The 25,092-nt window shown below is 44.6% G+C and overlaps 1 protein-coding gene across 1 annotated transcript in view; it reads left to right on the top strand.

Moving 5' to 3' along the window:
- The window catches only part of LOC137648623 (vesicle-fusing ATPase 1-like), a 451,093-nt gene that overhangs the window by 285,112 nt on the left and 140,889 nt on the right, over positions 1–25,092 (top strand). The gene's annotated exons all lie outside the window — the stretch shown is intronic.

The raw sequence follows: 25,092 nt of genomic DNA, 5'->3' as shown, positions 1-25,092 counted from the left end.
ATTTATCATTTATGACAAAAGCAAGGCAATAGATATCATAGACTTGGACTTTCAAAAGACTTTTGACATAGTTCCTCATAAAAAATTGATGGTCTAAGTTAGAGCACTAGACATCATCGGTGAGCCAGTGGAATGTATCAAAGATTGGCTAACAAACAAAACAGAGAGTTTGTAATCAATGGACAAGCTTCAGAGTGAGCATCTATTACAAGCGGAGTACCTCAAGGATATGTCCTTTGCCCATTGCTATTTCTGATCTACATTAACGACATAGATTTGGGATTAACTATTAGAATAGCCAAATTTGCCGATGACACTAAACTAGTCATAAATGGTGCGAACTCAGAATACGTAGAAGCCTTAAGAGGGGATCTAATGAAGCTAGGAGAATGGTCCAGAAAATGGCAAAGGCCTTTCAACTGTGGGAAATGTAAAGTCATGCACATAGGTTATAGTAACCCACAATCAGATTAGTCACTGCAGGGTAATGAAATAGAAAGTGTGGAACAGGAGGGAGATCTCGGTACTATTATCAGCAAGGATTTGAAGTTCACCAAACAGCTTAAAAGCTGAAAATAAAGCATAAAAACTAATTGGTTACTTAAGGAGACAATTCAAATACAGAAACAGACACTGTAATACAGCTGTACACATCACTAGTAAGACTCCATCTAGAATACGGAGTCCAATTCTAGGCTCCAAGTATTCAGAAGCTTATAGATAGACTGGAAGCAGTACGAGCTAGAGCCACTGAACTAGTTCCAACACTAAGGCATTTAGGACATAGAGGAAAGATGGAACGTTTGAACTTATTTGATCTACAGACTCGGCAACTAAGGGGTCAGTTAATTGAGGCATTCAAAATTCTTAAAGGAATAACAAATGTAGATTACAAAAATCTATTCATGCTTAGCACAAACAGTCCAGAGGTAATTGATATAAACTGGAATGGAAAAGATATAACACTACTCAATGTGGCAATTTCTTTACATACAAAATAGCAAATAGATTTCCAGCAGATGTAGTAAGAAGTATCACGGTAAATGAGTTCAAGGATAAGTTAGACATGATCATAAGAACTCTCTAAATGCTTAAATTAAGTCGTTTTACCAGAGAGCAAAATAATGGAGTCTCCACGGATGGACTATATATATATATATATATATATATATATATATATATATATATATATATATATATATATATATATATATATATATATTTATATATATATATATATATATATATATATATATATATATTTATATATATATATATATATATATATATATATATATATATATATATATTTATATATATATATATATATATATATATATATATATATATATATATATATATATATATATATATATATATATATATATATATATACACACAGTAGGGTCCCGAATTATGCGAGAATTTGGTCGATGAATGACCTCGTATAAATGGAAAATCGCAGATTTCGAAACACACAACTAACAGAAATAATTACATTTGGCCATGGCAACCAGCAACTTGCTTATTCAAACGTGTTTACTACCCTTTTCCATTATTTTCTTTGTACTGTACTGTATTTCTTTATAATATCAAATTGTTCTTGTAAATAAATCAAACATTTAATATACTTTAAAGTTCTAATAACTTGAAAAATGGTTAAAATTACAACCAGGATGGGTGTAAACACTGTATATTTCCCGTTATAACACGACCCAAAATACAGACAAATTTTAATGTTTGTCATATCTATTGTTTAAGACAACTGGTGAATAGCAAAACCATCACTCTATAGACTAGCCTTTGTTGTATGATTGAAAATCCAAAATTATCAAAATAAAGGCGATTTTATATCATGCATTTCCTAAACACGCCAAAAAGCACAATAGAAAACGACAACTAATGTTTTGTTTACGTATATCTCTGATCATAACGAAGAAACAGACACATTTACACATCTGTGTATAGGTTAGTTTTTGCATCCACAGCAATCTTACCAATATTGATTATATGTTGATTTTGTTATTACCAATGCTCTACTTAATTTTTTTTCTAAGAACTTCCAAATAAATGAAGTGAATGCCATTTATATAATGTTTTTCTTTATGACGCCGCCTGAAACGGAAACCTTCCATTTGTTTACGCTCCATCTTCGATCATAATAAACAAACGAACGCATTAAACTCACATGATCAAAGTGATAACTAATGATATTACAAACATTTAGTAAACATTGTTATTACAAATATTTTACTTACCGTATCCATATAAATTCCTAAATTCGTAGCAAAGCTGGAAATCTTTTTTTTCCTTATGCGTTTAATCCACAATAGCAAACTGCCGCTAATGACAGAATGATAATTTACGATAATTCTAAACTGTTACGAAAGATAATTGTCCTTTCCATATCCAAAATACTTTTCCTAACTTCAGTTAGGAAAACCATATGCAAAAATGGTAAAAGAAGAAAGTACTAGGCCTATTTTTAAAGTCATCGAACAATTAGGTTACCGCTATTACGTTCGATGTGACAGAGAGAGAGAGAGAGAGAGAGAGAGAGATGGTTTTAAATGTACTAAACAATAAATATAGTTTATAACACATGGGTCCTTATATAATGTTAACTGTATTGATGGGTTGAATAAATTAAGAAATGGTGTAAACAATTCTTTGTTACCGTATTCGTACGCGCATATTCGTGAGAGCGGAAGCTAGACATCAGCTGATCTAATCACAGCCAAAAGTAAAACAAGAAGAAGTCAGCAATACTCGATTTTTAAAACACACCCGAAATTTAAAAACCCAAGTACATGTTTTATTATAGCGCAATTGACTATTTAAAGAGTAAAAATTTTCTGGAATAGAATGGTGTTTCCTAAAAAATAGTGGTTTGCTGACGAAATTGGATACCGTATTTTAAGCTATGATTGAAATGGATGTATACACGGTATAATTTTTTCGTTTTGTATTTAATTGACACTTCAAGAAAACCGATTTTGGTTTCTTCATCTATTTGTAAGTATTGTATAACACGAGAGAGAGAGGAGAGAGAGAGAGAGAGAGAGAGAGAGAGAGAGAGAGAGAGAGAGAGAGAGAGAGAGAATCAGCTGTTGTAATCGAGTGCCGTGTTTTTGTTTCGTGTACCTCCTGAAGGGAGGAATTGATCGCCACAACTAACAATTGTCATGTTAATTTCATTCTTAAACTCAAGTTGCCATATGTTAACTAGGGTTTTATTTCTTACGGAGAGAGAGAGAGAGAGAGAGGAGAGAGAGAGAGAGAGAGAGAGAGAGAGAGAGAGAGAGAGAGAGAAAGAGAGAGAGATTTGATGGCAGAAATTTGAGAGAGAGAGAGAGGATTTCTGCCATAAAATTTCTCTCTCCCTCTCTCTCTCTCTCTCTCTCTCTCTCTCTCTCTCTCTCTCTCTCTCTTTTCTCGAGAGAGAGAGAGAGAGAGAGAGAGATTTTTATTTTACCGTCTACTCTACAAAACTAATCTTTGCAAATCAAATGTGTACTGTTTAAAATATGACAAAATATTGCCGACTCGTTACCGTAGTTTAGGCTATTCACTGCCGATAAACGAACCCAGTCTACTCGTGAAAACCTTGAACGCCCGGAGGGAAAAATAAGGCTTTTATATATACTGTACTAAACAAAAATAATGCTTTAATATACCATCATTAACACTACCATTACAATTATCGTAAGGTTGGAGAAAGATAATGATTGCCGAGAACGTAACCACAATTCTGTTTACATTTTGTCAGCTGGACTCGCACAGTTAACAGTTGATTTCATTGTTGATGTGGAATTTTATCCTTAAATAGGCTATTCATTATAAAATTATGTTAATAAGATGTAATGTTAATATTGTTTTGTAAAATTTATTATAAATCAAAGTATTTAGGGCTACCAATATGCTTAGGAAGACGATAGATTTGATACATTTTATAGTGCTTGACTCGCAGACTTTGAACAGTTTCGCAGATACAGAAAATTTATTTTTGAAAAATAGAGGTCGCATAAAAGGGGAATCGTATAATTCGAACACGCATAATTCGGGACCCTACTGTATATACATATATATATATATATATATATATATATATATATATATATATATATATATATATATATATATATATGTATGTATGTATGTATGTATGTATGTATTATATACACACATACATATAACAGATTTTGAGCAAAGCGAAAAGTCTATTTTTGGGTGATCTGGCCATGTCGTCCTGATGGAAGGTTCCTTTAGGTAGCTTTCTAAGGGATATTTGGCTACAGTGATACTCCCAGAGAATTGACCACAGGTGTCCAGAATTCTAACTCCTGGCGTGAGTATCCTTAATATAACTCTTAAGGATATCGCATAATGTCAGGGGACGTATTTCTTGATACGACACATAGCAATCTTCACCCCGAATAGAGTTTTTGCTTTGAGGGGAAAGAGTGGCGAAATTGAAGGGGAGCCGTTATCAAGGTTACCCGGTAGATCCCCTCCCAGTACTACCACGGTGTACTGTTCCTTGTTGCAATTAAGCGTGGATAGCCGCAAATAGAGTTGTTTCGGGTGGGGACTTTGTTACATAGTTGTATATTCCTTTTAGGAAGGAGGGAGGGTCCATCAGGACGACATGGCCATATCACCCAAAAACAGATTTTTCGCTTTGCTCAAAATCGGTTTTTTGGGCTCAGCCATGTCGTCCTGATGGAAGTTTACCAGAGAATTACTTGAAAGTACTATATCTGTGGGTTTGTATAAGTGCCTTTACTTTGACTAAGTTCCTTATAAGGTCTTTCAGACCTAATATATATGACATTACCGTTATTTGTCATATCCACTAAGTTTGGAACTAACTTAGGGCTTCCTGCCCCCTGCAGGGAAATTGTCGATACCGACTATAAGGCGTCAAAGTTGTATTTCGTAGGAACAAGGTGGAACTTTTTAGCGATTACCAGGTTGTTCTGACAGAGGTATACTGACAAGTATATTTATTTTTAGGAAAAAATAAAAGGCTCTGGAACATTTATTCGATTTTATGCACGGCGTATAAAGCGCAGATACATTTTATGTATTTATTCGTATAGACAAATGTAAATACAACAACGAATGTATCGTAAATAGAATCCTTTAACAATTCAACATCTTCAAGGTATATATATATATATATTTGTAACCTGTAAGGGAAGAAATACATATATGGGTTAGTCACAGGTGCCACTCAGTATTGTGAAATTATTTGATTGATTTCACTTAGATGTTGGATATGTTTCAACACTGTGTACGAATGTTCACACGGCACTGGTGTTATTGGTTTGATTCTACACCTATATAGAACAGTCCGAGATTCACTATAGTGATCTCCACTGACGGGTATTATACTAAAAGATGCTAATACCATTTCACCCCGTGTACTTTTAAGTCCCAAACAGTTCACTGTTCATTGCAGCACTAGACGACAGGTTTTATAACACTACCTGCCGCCACCACAAAGTGTTATATTTCATGCACTTGCTTCGCTTAATGTTTATAGAAGACTCGAGAAGATTTCCACCCAGTATATGAGCGGAGTCTATCATAGTCCATATGCTGAAAGAATTTCAGCGAGGAAGCAACTTTTCTAGGATCGTGACCTATGGGTGTACTGTCAGGATCCACTCTGCGAATAAAGTAGGTGAGTTTCGCCCTCAGCTGTTCTAGGGATAAGTTTGATCCTGAGGTTTCGCCTAGGAAGAGCTGTCCTTCCTTGAAGTCTGAAGTTCTTCGAAGATAGACCTTAAGACACTCTACTGGACATAGAGAGACATCTTCCTTCAGAGGGTAGATTCTCCAAGGACCCCACCGTGGGCAGCTCGTTTTTGGCGAGGAAGGTAGGATCGGGAAAGAAATTCAGTTCTACCTCTTCTGTGAACTGAATATGGCCCTCGTTTCTAGATAGGGCCACTATTTCACTAACTCTAGCTCCTGAGGCTATGGCGAACAAGAATATCACTTTTTGTGTTAGATCCTTTAGGGTACAATCTTTGTTGTTCAAGTTCGAAGCGTAGTGCAAGACTTTGTCCAAGGACCATGATATGGGCTTTGGAGGGGTTGGTGGTTTGAGTCTAGCGCATGCTTTCGGAATCTTATTGAAGATTTTGTTTGACAGGTCCGCCTGGAAGGCGTAAAGAAGAGGTCTAGTCAAAGCTGACTTACTCGTAGTTATCGTGGTGGAAGCCAGGCCTTGCTCATGAAGGTGGATGAAGAAGGAAAGGCAGAAGTCTATCGAGATTTCTGCCGGTCTGTTTGCTTTTGACAAAGGAGACCCACTTCTTCCAAGACGATTCATATTGTCTTCTGGTTGACTTTGACTTGTATTCTTCTATAAAGTCGATGTTGTCTTTTGAGATCCCGAACCTTTTCTTGGCTGCTAAGGCGAGAAAATCATGAGATGTAGGTTTTGTGTTCTCAATGATGAAGTGTAGACAGTCGACTTCTGAACCAGTTGGGGTAGAACTGGATTCGGTAGAGGAAATAGCCTCAGCTTCAGTTCTATCACTAGAGGGAACCAATTGCTCTTGAGCCATTTGGGGGCCACTACTGCTGCTGTTCCCTTGAAGGATCTCAGCTTGTTGAGGAACTTCAGCAGGAGATTTTTTGGAGGGAACAGATAGATATGATTCGATCTGTTCCAATCGAGGGACATAGCGTCTGTCGCTTCTGCCCGAGGGTCCTCGTATGGGGCCACATATCGAGGTAGTTTCTTGTTGTTGCTCGTTGCGAAGAGGTCGATCTGCAGTTCCGGGACTTTTTCCAAGATGAAGGAGAATGAGTCTGCATCTAGGGACCATTCTGACTCTATCGGTTTTTGCCTGGATAGAGGGTCCGCCGTCACATTGCGGAACCCTTGTAGTTGAATTACTGATAAGTGCCATCTTTTCTTTCTTGCCAAGCGAAAGATGGCCAACATCACGTGATTGATGTAGGGCGATCTCGAGCCTTGTCGGTTCAGACATTTCATTATCACCTCGCTGTCCAAGACCAACCTGATGTAGGTTGATCTGTGAGGGGATAGTTTCTTCAACGTTAGAAAGACTGCCATGGCATCCAGAATGTTGATATGAAAGGTCTTGAACTGGTGTGACCAGTTCCCTTGTACTTTCCTTTGATGGGAATGGCCTCCCCATCCTTCCGGTGAGGCATCTGTGTGGATGACTAATGAAGGTTGAGGTGGTTGTAAGGGAATTGTCCTTGCTAGGCTCTTGACCTTTGACCATGGCCTCAGAAGCGATCGCAGTAAGGTCGGTGTCAATGTCTGTTGATCTCTTTTGAGCGTTTGATGTGTATCTTCTCCAGACTCCTGACGCATCCTTCAGTTGTGCTTTCAGCACTGAGTCTGTTACTGCTGCGAACTGGAGAGAGCCCAGTACTCTTTCCTGTTGGCGTCTTGAAATCTTGTTGGATTTCAGTAGTCTCATGACAGAACCCGCAGTCTCTCTCCTCCTCTTGAGCTGGAGAGAGGCGAGACTTCTTTTAGTTGATCTTGAAGCCCAGATGGTCCAGGAACTGGATCACCTTCGTGGCTGCCTGCAGACAAGCAGTCTTGGAGGCTGCCCACACCAGCCAGTCGTCCAGGTATGCTGTTACCTGAATGCCTTCTAAACGTAGCTGTTGTACGACTGTGTCCGCAAGTTTTGTGAATATCCTTGGGGCTATGTTTAGTCCAAAGGGCATGGCTGTTAAGACATAGTTTGTCTTCTGTAGCCTGAATCTTAGGTAGCAGGAGAGGGGGCGGCTGACTGGTAAGTGCCAGTAAGCATCTGCCAAATCTATTGAGACTGTGTACGCCCCTTTTGGTAACAGGGTCCTTATGTGTTGTAGGGTTAACATCCAGAACTTGTTGTTCTCGATGAACTTGTTGAGTGGAGACAAGTCTAGAATGACTCTGAGTTTGTCCGAGTCTTTCTTGGGAACACAAAACAGCCTTCCCTGGAATTTGATGGACTTTTTCCTTATGACCTTTTTGTTCAGGAGTTCTTAGGTATATTCTTCCAATAAGGGGGTGGAGTGTTGGAAGAATTGAGGAAAAGAAGGTGGAGTTTTGTTCCATTTCCACCCTAGTCCATTCTTGATTAGGCCTTGGGCCCAAGGATTGAAGGTCCAACGACCCCGAAAGTGGAAGAGTCTTCCTCCTACCTGGAGCATCTCATTGTTGAGATGATCAGGAGGGTTTGTTACCCTGACCACATCCTCCTCTACCCCTTGAGGGGTTTCTTGAGGAGCCTCTACTAGATCCTCTACCTTTAGGGCGAAAGGTAGTGGTGTGCCTCTCAAAGCTTGGTTTAAAGGCTGGTGACAGCTACTAACTGCTGGGGCACCATTTGGAATGTGGTTTGCGGCTGGGCAACCATTTGGGGCACTGTGTTCATGGTAACCGTGGGATGCTGTGCAGGTCTATGAGGCACGCGTGGCTTCTTTGTCTTCCTGTTCTTGGGTTTGGGACCAGCGTCAGAGGATGATTTCCTCTTGGAAGACATGCCCCACTTTTGGAGAAGGTTCCTATTCTCCGTGGCGGCTTTAGCAACTACCTCTTGGACTGCTTCTTTTGGGAAGAGGTCCTTGCCCCAGATACATGAAGTAATTAACTTCCTGGGCTCGTGCTTGACCATTGCATTGGCAAACACGTTCTGTCTACAGGCCCTCCTGGCCTTCACGAAAGCGTACATGTCTTTTACAAGGGTAGCCACGTGCATCTTGGATAGGACCGTGTACATATATGGAGTACTCGAGATGCCTGCACACATCTCCATACAGTTCTGGAGAGACAAAGACGCGGCTAGTCTCTCCTTTGTCTCCTGTTCCCTTCGCAGAAGATGATCCGACAACTTCGGAAGGTTCTCGTTGAACTGTTGTCCTGCTATCTCTGGATCCAGTTTCGAGATTGAGAAGGTTAGATGGACCTCGTTCCAATCCTTCTCGCAGGTAGGCAGAACTAGAGACAATGGTTTACATTCCTTTAGTGTAGGGCATGGTTTCCCCGCATCAACTGCTTTTAGCACGCAGTGGAGAGCTTTAACCGAAAAGGGAAAAGCTCTGGAGGAAGGAGCAAGGAAGGTAGGGGGCCTCTTGCTCAAAGCAGAAACCTTCAATTGTTCCATAACCGAAATACAAACCACGCTTTTTACATTGGGTATTACTTTCGGCGTAGCTGAAATGACGAGCCATTAGATTTTAACGAGGGTTTCCTAGTTAGCAGGGGTAGGGGGAGGGGTAGCTTGCTACCCCTCCCTCCCTCACACACCGGTGAAATGTCTCACTTCACTTTTGGCTCGGACGATGGACAGACGTGCCTGTCTTCGTCCTCGCTTGGTAGCCATTATTTGTTTTGTCTTTACTTAATCACTTACTTTTCTTTTACTCAATATATATGTAAACATTTTTTTCGTGTTTATGTATATATTTGAGTATAGAAATCAGTAAGTTTCCTTTTCAGAGTTCGTACTATGTTTTACCTTTACTACGTCTGAGTAGCTTCCTTCCCGGGTGGGTGGGGTTGCTACGCCGTACGTTGTCTCAATTAGTTTATGAATCTAATTGTATTTGTTGGTTGTTCAGCTTTTGTAGAACGATTCCTTTCGGGGTTTTCGTTCTTTAATTAGTGTTCATTCATTTTTAAATTACATAATTACATAGTTACATAATTATAATTTCTATAATTCTGTGTCTGGTACAGCTCTCCTTCCGTGAGTGTAAGTGGTTGTGAAGGCACGTGCCTGTTGTGTTCTTTTTCCTCTGGATTCCTCTTCGGAGTCTTCCCGGGGGAATGAATGTTAACTAATGTTTTTTGTTTAAATTTTTCACAGTTAACGATCTAGTTCGTTTCTGTAATGTGACAACGGAGTGAGCTGTCTTGTTGAGGCCTGGGGAATCTGCTGTTGCTGCCTCCCCTATAGATCTTCGTCAGGGGCGTGTCTCCTTCTCCTGGAAGTACTCCCGTGACTACTGACAGCTCTCCAGTTCATTTTAGAACACACTGGAGGCTCGCCTCCTTGGGTGGGTAACTTTCCTTCCGAGGGAAGTTTTCCTGTCCAGGCTTGAGTTTTTTTCCCTTTGGGGGGATCTCCTCTTGCCTTTTTTTAGTGCGACTATGCTCTTGGTGCTGAGCGGTCGCACCTGCAGTTACGCTCAAGGGGCTGGGCAACTGCAGGAGCCCCTCTTCGGAGGTTTGCTCTTTTTTGGTCACTGGCTGACCCGTCTCTTCTACGAAGTGTTTCTCTCTCGTTCACGAGGGAGGACACTCATAGAGACTCCTCTTCGGAGGACTCTTCTGCTGTTGTTGCTGTTGGCCGCCTTTGCCGTAAGGCTCACCGTCCGCTACGTCGTAAGGGCCTCCCGTCTCTCTATAAGGGTACTAAGAGGCGCCTTTTTGAATCTTCTCGTCGTATGCAGCCTGATGCTCCTTCCTGCTTAGATCTCTCCTGGGATCGATCTCCAGCGCCTTCCAGACCTTCCGCCCCTGGTGTAGATGGACAGCAGTCTGACCTCGTCATCCGACGGGCAACGGCCCCTTCGGGGCAAAGGGTTGCCTCCCACGGTGTGGGTGCTTCCCTTGCGCGTCAGGGTTCCCCTGCGCTCCCCTCTGCAGTGTTAGCGCACAGGCACTCTCATGCTCGTCAGCGTTCTCCTGATTGCTAGCGCTCTCCTGATTGCCAGCGCTCTCCTGGTCGTCAGCGTTCTCCTGATGATCATCGCCCCTCTGCTCGCCAGCGCTCTCCTGAGGACTCCGAACATCCTGCTGTTCCTGTTGTGCGCCCTGCGCGCCATCGGTCTCCTGAGCGCTCTAGATCTCCTGCCCGTCAGAGCGCACCTGCGCTCCCAGTTCCTGATATGCGCAATGTGCGCCCACGTTCGCCCACGCAACCTGGAACTTCGGTTCAGGTCTTGGACAAGGACTCTTCTCTCCTCGCCCTCGCGATCCGGCTCGTCAGCCTGTTCCAGCGCAGCAACGCTCGCGGTCGCCTACGAGTGCTTCTAAGCTACTGTACGCACAGGATTCCACACGTCGCCCTTCTGCTCGCCAGCGACCACAGACGCATCAACGTTCGCTTGCTCGTCAGCGCTCTCCTGAACATCGACCATCTCCTGACCGCCCGCGTGATCTTTCGCCTGCGCGCAAGCACCACCATGCGCCAACGCGCCAACGCGCCATCGCTTGCCCACGCGCCAGCGTTCAACAACACACCATCGATCGCCTGCTCGCTATCGATCTTCCACGCGTTACAGGTTCCCGGACACCATCAGTAGCGATCTAGCGCTCGCCTGCTGTGCACCACAATCTCCGGTAGCTGAGTCTTGCCGTAGATCTTCCTCCTGCTCGCCGACGCTCACTTTTACTTCTGTCCTTTTGTGCACCAGCTTTCTTCAAATCGCCAGCGCACATCTGCGCTCCCTTTCCTGCCACGCACCAATGGGCGCCAACGGTTTTTTCTGAATGTCCAGGATCGCCTGATTGACAGCTCGCATCAGCGCTCGCCGTCAACCGTCCCTAGTTTCTTACGCGTCAGCAGTCTCCTACGCGCCCGCGCGATTCTTCGCCTGCGCGCTAGCGTTTTGTTAACGCACCACCGCTCGCCAACGCGCCGTCACTTGCCATCGCTTGCCAACGCGCCTTCCCTCGCCTACGGGCCATTGCTCGCCAAGACGCGCCATCGCTCGTCAACGCGCCATCGCCCGCCTATGCGCTATCGGTCTCCCGACAGCCTGCGCTCGGCCGCGCGCCTACGTGCCCGCGCACCAATGTTCGCCCGCGCATGAACCAACGGAGTTCCATCGCGCGAGCGCCAGCTCGATTCCTGCAGTAAGCCATCGCTTGCCTACGTATCATCGCTCGCCTGTGCACTATCGGATTCCGACCGCCAGCTCTCGCCCTTCCATCCACGCCCGCCCTCCTTCAGCGCTCCCTCGCGCACTTTCGTCTGCGCTCCTGCGTGCCCGCGCACGGGCGCTTCCACGTTCGCCCATGCGCGAACCATTGATTTACTATCGCACGAGCGCTAGGGCGATTGCGACCGCGATTCCCGTCGGGGTTTCGCAACACGGCCAGCCTGGCGAGTCTTCTGGAGCGTGTTTCCAGAACACGGTCTTCACCCCGTAAACGCAGAGCATGGCTCGTGCTAGAGCAGGAAGAATCTTCAGGGAGGTCTGTGCAACATTCTTCTTTCCAGAACCTGGGTTAGTACTTTCTCTTCGTCATTCCCTGGAAGGGTCTTGCCAGGGAGTTTTCCTTTCGAGATTTCTCCGTCGGGCAATGGGTGACTGGTTTAGCCCTTCCTCTTCACCTCTTGTGGAAGGGGCTTACCAGGCCTTTCCCTCCTCGGTTGCGACCCGAGGTTTTGTACTTGGAAGCCCCAGGAAGATCATGGGTACTTTCCTCCTCTCGGGCTCAAGCACCTTTGCGTTCCGTCGCCAAGTTTCGAACTTGCGGGCAGCCTCGATGTTGGAGCATTTAGACGCAGTGTCTGAGGGCTTCCTCTCGGGTGTCTCATCCGTGAATGTCGACAAGCTCAGACACTCTTCCATCCTTGGGAAGAGCTTGTTTTGAGCCCAAGGACAGAGAAATGGACAGTTGTTGTGCGGAGGAAGTCGAATTCCATTTTCACTCCTCCAAGGCGCTTACTTCCAGACCCTGCAAGCCTCTGACGCCTCTTCATTCAGCCTCGTCAGCCTAAGTTATCGGAACTGGCTACGGCAGCTAAGACAAGGTGTACAATAGCAGTCCCCTCCTGTCAGGGACAGGTAGCACGGGAGGCTCTCCCAGGGAGGCATAATCCTAAAGGGAGCGGCAGAGTTCACAAACTCTAGGATTGGCAATCCCCCTTGCAGGTCTCACGCTGGGGGAATGCCTAAGGTTACTCGTCCGGATAACAGCCTCCCGATTCCTGCACGATCTCCGTGATCAGCCAAGGATATCGCGCCTCGCTCTTACCATCTCTCCTTCACTGTCAGCGAATCCAGTGTCATTGAGCCTCTATGCCATGGGGTCGGCAAGAGGTTTGCCCGTTGGGCAGAAGGATCCATGTCTTAGGAGAAGGTCCTCCATAGGGTCGTCCACGGCTTCCCCCCCGGCTTCTTCAGTCGATCCTTTCTTCTGGGAAAGCATCTGAGACGGGAGTTCCGTCATCGACCTCTCAGCTCTGATCAAGTTTGTCAATCAAGTTTGTCGAACAAACTTCGTCCAGCGTGGAACAGCAGAGTCAATCAGACTGGTAACGAGGCTGCAGGACTCCTTAAGCCCTGGATCGGAAGGACGGGTACTTCCAGGTTCCATTCCATCCATCTTTCAGGAAGCTCTTGGAATTCAGCCTAGACTACAGGTGTTCCTGCTTAAGATGCGGTGTGGCGATCCCGCCGCAGCATCGCAGGTTTTTCCCCAGAGAACTCTCCCTGCTTCCCTCATGGCCGTTCAGGAGCAGGCTTCCGCCTCCTTCGCTTTTTGGAGGCCTGGTCAACTCCGGTAGGCTCGGGTTCGACCTTCTTCAACACCGGGACAAGCTTCCGGGTCTCTACCAAGAGTGAGGGATCATGGTAATTTGCTAGGAGCCTTCTCTACTTCTGCCTCAACATCTGGAGTATCTAGCCATGATATTGACTCCTCCGAGCCTTCCCTTCAGTTGACTGTGGCAAGGCTGAGGAGAGTCGCAGTACCTGTTCTCAGCCAAGGAGAGCTTTCAGCCCTATCTTGGAACGTTTCTTAGGTCTCTTTTCCTCATTGACCCGTCTAGTTCCGAACGGTCGCCTCAGGATAAGTTCCCAGTGAGGCGGCCCAAGTTCTGGTGGTATCCAAGCAACGACTAACCGGACTTTCTGGTCCCTATGGGACCAGCGGAACGTTTAGACCGGCAATGGGTGTTGACCTATGGAACCTCTTGCATGGGAGTGGATATTCTCGTCCTTTCCCCTCATTTGAAGCTGTTCTCGGACTAGTCAAAGGAAAGGGGGGGGGGGGAGGGGGCATGTTCCGGTACAGGCCTATGGTCAGGACCTGAAGGGTACTTTCCCATCATTCAGGCAGGCTTAGGGGCCGTAGTCTGGCCCCTCTACAGATCCTACAGATCCTGCCGAGTCGCTCCGTGCGCGACAACTTCATGGTACTGGCATATTCCAACCAACAGGGAGGCGCATTTTCATACTTTCGCATCTTGCAGTAGAGATACTGAGATGATCCGAGGTCCTCTCAATACCACTATCGGCTCGCTCATTCCGGGCAGAGGAATGTTTTCTCCGTCTATCTGAGCAGAGCCTCACAGATAGAGAGTACCTGGGGGCCTGTGGCCTATAGTAACCAGCAAGTCCTGGCCTGGGGGACCTGATCACGACAGCCTGGAACTTCAAGCTTCCGCTGTTCTTCCCCCCAGTCTCAGACCCCAAGACTCTTTGGCAAGATGCTTTCCGGTGACGGTGGGACAACATCGACGCCTGCGTCTTTCCAACATTGTTGTCTGTTAAGAATGGGTCTCAACAAGACCAGGTTGTCTGTCAACCTTTCGATGGCCCTGAGAGCTCCGCTGTGACTATACGCAGAACGGTTTCCGGACCCTCTGCTTCCCCTGACGGAACTCCCGGGAGAGCTTCTTCCACGACACAGGCTACTCAAACAACCACACTACAACATCTTTCATGAGCTGTTGCATCACTTCGGCTTCACGCCTGGAGACACTACGCCGCCTCCTCAAGAAGAGTCAACCCGCTATGGTCGCGGAGCGGAGGTCGCGTCTCTTGCAATAGTCATCCGCAGGGGTCTACCAGGCGAAGTGGAGAGTCTTCTGTGGTTGGTGTCGTGGGAGAGATACCTCTTCCCTTGAGGCCTCTTCTCCAGCAATAACGGAGTTATTGCTTTTCGGCGGGAGGAAACTCTTTTCCGCTCTCGGCAGTGAAGCCTATTGCTCAGCCTTTCCCTGGCCTTCAGGATGAAAGGAATCGACTTTTCCTTCCCGCTGAACCTTTCTTCGCTCATGCGAAACTGCAAACGTCCCTGCCCCTAGTCGGAGTGAGACCTCCTCCATGGAGCATGGTTCGGACTCTTTAGTCCCTTAAGAGATCTTCTCAAGAACCATTACGTCAGGCCTCTGATCGTATTCCGTCTTGGGGGACGGTGCTCCTGCTCACTCTGGCCTCGGCCAGTGTGTAAGCAATCTTCATGGTCTCGTACGACTCCCCCCTTTCAAGAGAATAGGGGAAGGCAACATTCAGGTTCGCTCCTGAGTTGTTTTCTAGACTCAGAATCTTGGAGTCCCGGACCTTCAGTTCGACTCCTTCAGGATTTCGAGTCTCCGTTCTGTATCAGATGACCCAGACCTTCTCCTTCTTGCCAGTAAAGGAATCAAGGGGTTATCTTTGAGAACAGCTGCAGTTTGTCCTCACGTGCAAGCCGGTTTGGGAGCACAGGGAGGACACAGGGGAGAGTCACCAGTATACCTCTTCAGCTCGGACTCAAGGGCATTCATCTCGACCTGAATCCAGACCCTCCCCCGTCCCGTCGCCCTACAGCATGATGTCGGATACATCGCAACGTCCCTCGCCTTCGAGTAGAACTACTCTGTGACGCAGGTGCTACAAGCTGGAGTTTGGAAGCGTCTAATGACCTTCGCAGCCCGCTTCCTGCAGGACGTGACCCAAAGGAGTATCGATACGTTTCTATCGCTCTGTGGTGGCTACACAACAGCTGGTCTAACCTCAGGCTCCTTTTTGGACAGGTAGCAGAAGGTTGAGGGCATTGTTATCAGGTTTTAGTCTGCATGAACGAAAGAAGTATGTCTGGCCCTTACTTCTTTCTTCATCGTCCCCTCTACTGGGGAAGCAGCATCCTGGTCTCTGCATAGCTGACCTCAAACCTCTGCAGGTAACCCATGCTTCCTTGTGTTCCGAGTATTGAATCAATACTGTCGCGTCCCCCATACCCTGACGAGGTGGTATTGGGAACGTCCTAACCCAGAGTTCCTTCTGGAACTCCAGGTCAACTGCCTAGGATGGGTCACACTTTCTTCCTTCACACACAAGCTTATGTAGGCCACACGTTTCCTTGCGGAGCAAGGAACTTGTGAGGTGTAGGGACTCCTTTTCTCGAGTGCGACTCACTTGGATTCTGAGTCCCCGGGTAAGCCAAAGCCAGTATGGCTGGGGACTTTCCACCCTTCCTAAGGGGTTAGTCACCCAATGTAAATAGCGTGGTTTGTATTTCGGTTACGGAACAAATGACAAATTCGGAGATAATTTGTATTTTTCCTAACCATACAAACCTTAGCTATTTACACATATTTGCCCGCCAGCCCTGTCCCCCAAGTCAAGTCATACCTCTAAGTGAAGTGAGACATTTCACTGGTGTGTGAGGGAGGGAGGGGTAGCAAGCTACCCCTCCCCCTACCCCTGCTAACTAGCACGGGGTAGGAAACCCTCGTTAAAATCTAATGGCTCGTCATTTCAGCTACGCCGAAAGTAATACCCAATGTAAATAGCTAAGGTTTGTATGGTTAGGAAAAATACAAATCATCTCCGAATTTGTCATATTTGTATATATGGCTTTCTTCAGGTTACTCATTTGCGCCTGCGCCTTTTCATGATCAAAGACCATGACCTCCTTAGGTTCCGTCTCTTCTTTAGATGCTGGTTCATCCCACAATCTCACGAAGCATTCCGGGTACGCCGAAATGTTCAGCCAGAATTGGAGATCGTCGAAGGGTATGGCCCCCATCTTCTCAGAGATGTAGAGTTTCCCATTCACCATGGGCATGAACTCCACATACCTCCAGGGGTTGGTTTCGGAGCATTGGGGTAAGTCAGAGACTTTGACAAGCTTGTGGGAGCCGATGAAAGCGACCGAGCGGTAGGCTTCTCTGACCTCCTCCTCATCTCTTGCTGTTCCTTGTACATTGTTTCCATTATCAATTGGAGCTGAGCCATAAGCGCTTCACCCTTGGATAACACGAAGAGGTTGACGGCACAGGTTGATATGCCATCACAGACAGTAGAGGGTCTTCCGTCACAGTCGATACGGATCCTTCTTCCTCCTTGGGTGGCTGGGCCACCTCTTCTTCAGGATCTTCTTGAAGAAGATCCTTTTCGGTGTCTAAGGACATCTCCGACATCCGTTCCTGATGGATGTCCATGCCTTCTAGAGCCTTGTTGATGTCAGCCTCTATCGTCAGTTGTATGAAGGGAGGCTTGACCTGTGCCTGAGGCACAACCGCGTCGGATGTTGCTTTAGGGAACAGAAGGCTTCTTATCGCTTCGTTTGGCAGGTAAGGTCCGGGAGAGTTCTTCTGGAACCCTCTTACCCACCTTCGAAGCGTTTCCCTCGCAGTATCCCTCGACTCCATCGTCTTGGGATCACCGAAACCCTCGGACATCAAGGCCGAGCAGACGGTGCAACCCTTCGGATCCCAATACCTCAGGGTTTCAGTTGTGATGGAGCAGTGGGCATGAGACCTGCACATCTTGTGGCCACAAAAGTCCCTGCTTTTGTGGTTGCAGTACATGACCGCACACTTCACCTTAGCCTCCTCCTGTAAGGAAAGAAAGAGTGAAATAAGTATGGGGTAATTTATCACACTGATAAATATATTCACATGCATTAAATAGTAATCATTACTATTATAATTATAGCTTAGGATAGTAAGCTAGAAGGGAAATAGGAAAGACACATATCTGTGTTTCCTGTCCAGGCAATTGCTGTGACCTCCCTCAATATTAATATTTTAAATTTCCTTATTAGGGAAATATAGGGTGGAATAGCTCTAGTACAGTGGAACATTTACGTACGATTGTCCTAACATACGAATTTTCCAACATCCGAAGTAAAATTTGACCAAATTTCTGTCTCGATACCTGAAGTGTTGCTCCAACATACGACGTAAATCATACGTGTACGCGTGGAATTTTCTTGAAAGTGTCGATCGTAGTTTCTTGTTGACGCCACTAGACGGCAGCACATCGCAGGGATGCCAATCGAGCGTCGCCTTGATCAGTCCTCTCATCTCGTGTGCATCCTGTGGTTGTTCTCTATTCGCTCAGTTATTAACGGTGCTTTTTATCTTCCTTTTTCACGTTTTGTTTTTTGTGTTTTGTAATCATGGGTCCTAAAAAGCTTAGTTTCGGTTCAGGAAGTAGTAGTGGTGAGAAAAGGAAGAAGTCAGTGCTTTCATTAGAACTAAAACAAGAAATAATAGAAAAGCATGAGCGAGGTGTGGGTGTTAGCGATCTTGCTAAACAATATGGCCGGAATATGTCTACGATCTCGACGATCCTAAAACAGAAGGCAGCCATTAAAGCAGTGAAACCTTCGAAGGGGATCACGATTATTTCTAAACGTCGTAGCCCTACCCTGGAAGAGGTGGAACGCCTTTTGTTAATATGGATAAAGGACAAGGAGATGGTTGGCGATACGATCACTGAAACGATCATTTGTGAAAAGGCCAGCGCTATCTATTGTGACTTGAAGGCGGCGGGCTCTGGGGGTGATGCGGGGTAGAGTTCAACCGATCCTACGACGGAGGAATTCAAGGCGTCTCGAGGTTGGTTCGAGAAATTTAGGAAACAGACCGGGATTCACTCAGTTGTTCGGCATGGAGAAGCTTCAAGTTCAGACACCAAGGCTGCTAAAGACTTTGTTAAAAAGTTTGAAAGCATCGTGGAGGAGGAAGGCTACGTAGAGCAGCAGGTGTTCAACTGTGATGAAACCGGTCTGTTTTGGAAAAAGATGTCTAGTCGAACATACATTACCGCCGAAGAGAAGAAAATGCCTGGACATAAGCCAATGAAGGATCGGTTGACTCTTGCGCTTTGTGCCAACGCCAGCGGGGACTGCAAAATTAAGCCTTTATTAGTTTACCATTCCGAAAACCCTAGGGCATTTAAAGCACATAGAATTAATAAAGACCTGCTACATGTTCTATGGCATTCTAATTCTAAGGCTTGGGTCACTAGGCATATCTTTGTGGAATGGGTAAACGTAGTTTTCGGCCCTGTTGTCAAGAAGTACCTTCAGGAGAGGAATTTGCCTTTGAAGTGCTTGCTTTGTTTGGACAATGCACCCGCTCACCCCCCATGACTCGAAGATGATATCATCGACGAATACAAATTTATAAAAGTGTTGTATCTTCCACCGATTACCACCCCTATCCTTCAGCCCATGGACCAGCAAGTCATCTCTAATTTTAAGAAGCTCTACACCAAGCACTTATTTAAGCAGTGCTTTAATGTCATGCAAAGCACCAACTTAACTTTGCGTGAATTTTGGAGGAGCCACTTTAATATCGTGTACTGCTTAAAGATCGTAGATCAGGCTTGGGAGGGAGTAACTCGTTGGACCCTGAATTCAGCTTGGAAGAAGCTTTGGCCTGATGCTGTTGCTCCCAGAGATTTCGAAGGTTTTGGCCCCGAGAATGAACCTGTGCTTGCCGCCGAGGAAGACGTCGAAGAGATTGTATCCCTTGGCAAATCCATGAGTCTGGAGGTGGATGAAGATGACATCACCGAACTCGTCGATGAGCATCATGAAGAGCTCACCACCGAGGAACTCAAGGAGCTGCAAGCCATGCAGCATGATGAGTTCCAAGCGCAGTTGAGTAAGTCGGAGACCGAGGAGGTATGCCAAATCTTAGGTACGGCTGAAATAAAACAGATGTTAGCATATCATCAACACATGGTTGATTACATCGACAAACATCACCCAGAGAAACTTCAGGTTTGCCGTGTAGTTGCGCAGTTCGATGATGTTTGCTTAACTCATTTTAGAAAAATCCTCAAAAGCCATACCAAGCAACTTTCTCTCGATAGTTTCTTTTAGAAATCTACGAAACGGTCTAGTGATCATGATAAAAAGAAAGAAAGTGAAGCAAAGAAAAGGAAAACTGAATCGAGTGAAAGTGATGAAAATTAAAAATAGAAAAGAAAAAAAATGTAAAAAAAAAAAAATAAAATTATAAAAATGAAAAAAAAAAAAATAAGCTAAGTTAGGTTAAAGTTCACGTAGTGTAAGTTAGAGTAAGTTATCGTACGTTATCGCAGTCGCCGACTCTACCTCCTCGCTGATCTTCCGTTTCCTCCTGCGTAGCAGTCCCTACACCTGCGCTGGCCTGTCGCTAAGGTAAAGTGTTAATAAAAACCCCTTTTTTATTTATTATTTCTTTATTATTATTCTTTTTTTTAGATATTTCTGTATTATTCAATTGTATTAATGTTGTGTAATTATGTGTAGCAATTTATTAAGGAGTTGTTATGGGTTTTTAGGCTGAGGAATGAATTAAACAAATTACCGTGTATTCTTATGGGAATATTTGCTCCAACATACGATCGTTTTAACATACAAAGCAGTTTCTGGAACGAATTAAGATAGTATGTAGAGGTATCACTGTACTTAGAGCTGAAGTCAGTGTATACTAACACTAACTCCACCACAAGGGAAATATCAATACTGCAGGGTAACTATTGGTGTTCCAATGATCTAGGATACATCAGAATGTTGAAGGGATGCTTCACCTCAACATTTGCTTAGTGGTCTCAACAATGGACTGTGAAAGGATACACAGAGTATGTTGGAAATCATACTACTGTATTATTATATACTGTAGTTTTCTAACTGTTGTATTATTATACTGGAGGAATACTGGCTACTGTATAGTCTTATACTGTAGTTCTGCCGGTATACTACCGGGCTATGCTAGTACCTAGCAGCAATAGCCGACAGAAAGAATGGAGAGAAGGTCAACCGTATTATTATAGTTTAGTACAATAATTAGGGTTGTAGGGATTACTGTCTCTACTGCCTTCTTTCCAGAATGAGGATTCAAATGGAAGGGGAGAGAATGTATTGATTCTAGCTTCCATCCAGCCACAATATCTGTTGCCGGCTGCACTGCCAGTTACAGGGTTTGTGGAAGGCAGTCCAAGGGAGGACTGAAGAATACTCAAAGTTGTAATGGGTTTCCTACCGGCAGCCGTCAAGGCCGGCTCAACCTTTTCCAGAGCATTGCTTCCGTTAAGCCCGGCTGGTATCGTAGTCAGCCCGGCAAGCGGGGTGATTGTAGAATACCGGCCACAGGGATCGTGACGGCTAGGCCGTCACTAAAGGACAGAAGGGGAAGGGAAAGGGTCTTATATTTTGCATAGAAAGAAGGCTTCAGGTATGCCTCCTACTTTTGGTTGCAAATCAAGGAAACGTTTCCTATGCCGGCGCCGTCTTGGGCGGCAGAGGAATAACAATTCCCTAGCCTGAGACAGTGCCGGATATAAGACATGTCTTCTAGTCCGCAAGGGAGAAAGGTGGCGGCAATTGTACTACTCTTTCGGTTGTGGACTAGGGAAGCTGAGCTTCCTATGTCGGCAACGGTGAAACCGGCAGGGGAATGACTACTGTGAACCCTTGCTACTTCGCGGTTCGACCATCGCGGATTCACCACTTCGCGGGTTTTTTCCATAACCCATATATATATACATATCGCGGATTTTCCAGGAATTTCGAAAATACCGCGAAATCTGAAGACCCCCAAATACGATATTTTGATACCTGTAATTCCATTAATACTGTAATTAGTAATATCTGCTCTTACTGATTGTTCATTGCATTACATATGATATATAATTCAGCACAGAAAGAAATAAAACACGAAAAGAGAATGTGATCATACGATAATACAGTACTGTATACAGTACGTAGTAAAATTAAATCGAACATGAAACGCAAATCAGATGCAGTCATACCATATTAGAATGGTGTAAGGCTGCTGATGGCTACTACTGTACTACAAATGTAATGGATGTGCATCTTTTCAATGATTCTTTTGTTTGTATACGTACGTAGTACTGCATCCAACAATATTCTTTGTTGCAAAAATCACATTTCGAATAAGCGTACGAGAGAGAGAGAGAGATAGAGAGAGAGAGACACACATCCTACAAAAGAATAAAATAGCATACGTAAAGCTATTATTATTATTGTTATTATTATTATTATTATTATTGTTGTTGTTAATAAAATTATTATTGTTATTATTATATTCATTATTATTATTATTATTACTGTATTATTATCATACGATAATTCAGTACTGTATACAGTACGTAGTAAAATTAAATCGAACATGAAACGCAAATCAGATGCAGTCATACAATATTAGAATGGTGTAAGGCTGCTGATGGCTACTACTGTACTACAAATGTAATGGATGTGCTTTTTTTCCATGAATCTTTTGTATGTATACGTACGTAGTACTGCATCCAATTATATTCTTTGTTGCAAAAATCTTATTTCGAATAAGCGTACGAGAGAGAGAGAGAGAGAGAGAGAGAGAGAGAGAGAGAGAGAGAGAGAGAGAGAGAGAGAGAGAGACACACACATCCTACAAAAGAATAAAATAGCATACGTAAAGCTATTATTATTATTGTTATTATTATTATTGTTGTTGTTGTTAATAAAATTATGATTGTTATTATTATTATCATTATTATTATTATTATTATTACAGTACTGTACTGTATTATTATCATTATTTATTATTATTAATACTGTACGTACGGTATGCGCGGGGTATCTTGTACTTTGAGTTGGTAACCTACACATCATTTACTGTAAGACGGGTTGTGATTGGTTCAAGCGCTGATAGATGACGAATCAGAACTCAAGTTTTGTTATCTAGCCTGTGATTGGTGTTTTGCTCGCATCTCCAGCTTCCAGCATCTAGGTTCTCGCGGGCCTGGGTCGTCCTGTTTCTCTTACCGCGTATCGCTGAGTAGACGTTCTTAAGTTTGTGAAGTTTAATCTGTGCTGTGTGCGACCTTTTTAAGTTGAACTTTTTGTCAAATCCTACTGTACAATGCCTCCCAAGCGTTCTGCTTCTACTAAGGCTGGTAGTGAGCCTAAACGCCACCGAAGGATGATGACGATTGCTGAGAAGGTTACGCTTCTCGATATGTTAAAAGACGGTAGAAGTTACGCGGCCGCGGCGCGCCATTTTGGAATCAACGAATCTACTGTTCGCTATATCAAGAAGGACGAGGCGAACATTAGAAAGACGGCTGCAATCACCTTTAGCAGATCAGCGAAGAGAGTCGTTACAATGCGTAATAAAAGGATCGTACGCATGGAAGGTGCTTTAGCTGTGTGGATTGCCGACTGCCGGAAGAAGAACATAGCCTTGGATACGAACACCATCCGAACAAAGGCTTTGGGCTTGTATGAGAATTTTGCTGCAAAGGAACCTCAAGACGACGACGGCAACCATGCTGAAGAAGATGATGATGCAGATGATCCTCAACCAGGGACATCCACCGGTTCCCAGCCTCAGAAACAACATTTTTCCGCCAGCAAAGGATGGTTCGCGAAGTTTCAGAAACGCTTCGCCCTGAAAAGCGTTTCCCTGCATGGCGAGGCTGCTTCGGCTGACACTGCCGCTGCTGAAACTTACGCGAACCAGACATTCAAGAATATTATCGCCGAAGGTGGATACAAGCCGGAACAAGTGTTTAATATGGATGAGACCGGCTTGTTTTGGAAGAGAATGCCGTCGCGAACTTTCCTGTTCAAAGAGGAAGCCAAAGCCTCTGGCTTTAAAGCATTCAAGGATCGCGTTACCCTCGTGATGTGTGGCAATGCTGCTGGATTTTTGCTAAAGCCGGGGCTTATTTATAAGTTGAAAAATCCTCGCGCTTTGAAAAATAAAAATAAGAATCTCCTTCCCGTGTACTGGATGCATAATCAAAAAGCATGGATTATGAAGATGCTGACCTCCAACTGGTTCCATCAGTGTTTTATCCCGCAAGTCAGCAAATATCTCTTAGAGAAGGGCTTGCCATTCAAGATCCTTCTCCTTATGGATAACGCTGGTGGACACGCAACTGACCTGTCGCATGAGGGCATTCAGGTTGAGTTCCTGCCACCCAACACCACGTCATTAATTCAACCGATGGACCAGGGGGTTATCAGGGCGTTCAAGGCCCTCTACACGAAGAATACATTGGCGGACCTCGTTGCGTGTGTGGATGCTGCCCAAGATGATGAGGATGAAGATTTTAACTTGAAGGCGTACTGGCGGCAGTACACCATAGCCACGTGCCTGCAGAATATTCAGAAGGCACTGCAAGAGATGAAACCTGCAACCGTGAATGCGAGCTGGAAGAAGTTGTGGCCCCAGATTGTTTACGACGACGAGGGATTTACACCTGCTGAAATCCAACACTCTGCAATACGCAAATCTGTGCAGTTGGCTGCCATAATTGGAGGTGACGGGTTTGGCGACATGACGACTGAAGACGTCGACGAGTTGTTGGACTGCCATTCCTAGCCCCTAACTGACGCAGACCTCGAAGACCTGACGAAATCGGCAAGCGAAGAAGAGAGTGAAACCCAGGAAGAGACCCAAGAAAATGTCGAAGAAACGGGCTTAACATTAGAACGGCTTGCCAAGGCCTGCAACCATGCGAAGGAGTTGAAAGAAATGTTGCAAGAGTGGGACGAGGATATGGTTCGGTCGATGCAATTCTGCAACAAGGTTGATGACATAATGACTCCCTACAAGATGCTCTTAGATCGAAAAAAGAAGCAGCGGCAACAACTTCCGATCACAATGTTCTTCCAGCCTCGCAAAAAAGAGCCAGTTCCTCCTGCTAGTACGCCTTCGGAAGAAATTGAAGAAGTTTCCCAGGAAGAAGTTGAAGAGGTTTCCCAGGAAAAGACACCTCCGTCTGAAGAGACGTAAAATACTACCTGGCTGCACAGTAGAACACATCATCAGCTTCATCATCATCATTTCTACTGTGCAGCAAATTCATCGCCATCATCATTCAAGTTTTTCTTGAACTTCTTTCGTGGTGAGTACAGTATATATATATATATATTAACTATATATATATATATATATATATATATATATATATATATATATATATATATATATATATTATCTATATATATACATATATACATACCTACATAGATACATACATACATTAGGGTCCCGAATTATGCGATTCCCCATTTATACGGTCAGTAGTTTAAAGAAAAAAAAAATGTTTCTGCAAAGCTGTTCAAAGTCTGCAAGTCAAGCACTA

The sequence above is a fragment of the Palaemon carinicauda genome, chromosome 10, assembly GCF_036898095.1.
Source record: "Palaemon carinicauda isolate YSFRI2023 chromosome 10, ASM3689809v2, whole genome shotgun sequence".
Classification (NCBI taxonomy): domain Eukaryota; kingdom Metazoa; phylum Arthropoda; class Malacostraca; order Decapoda; family Palaemonidae; genus Palaemon; species Palaemon carinicauda.
The sequence above is the reverse complement of the archived record's forward strand: the minus strand, read 5'-3'. Positions and strand labels throughout refer to the sequence as shown.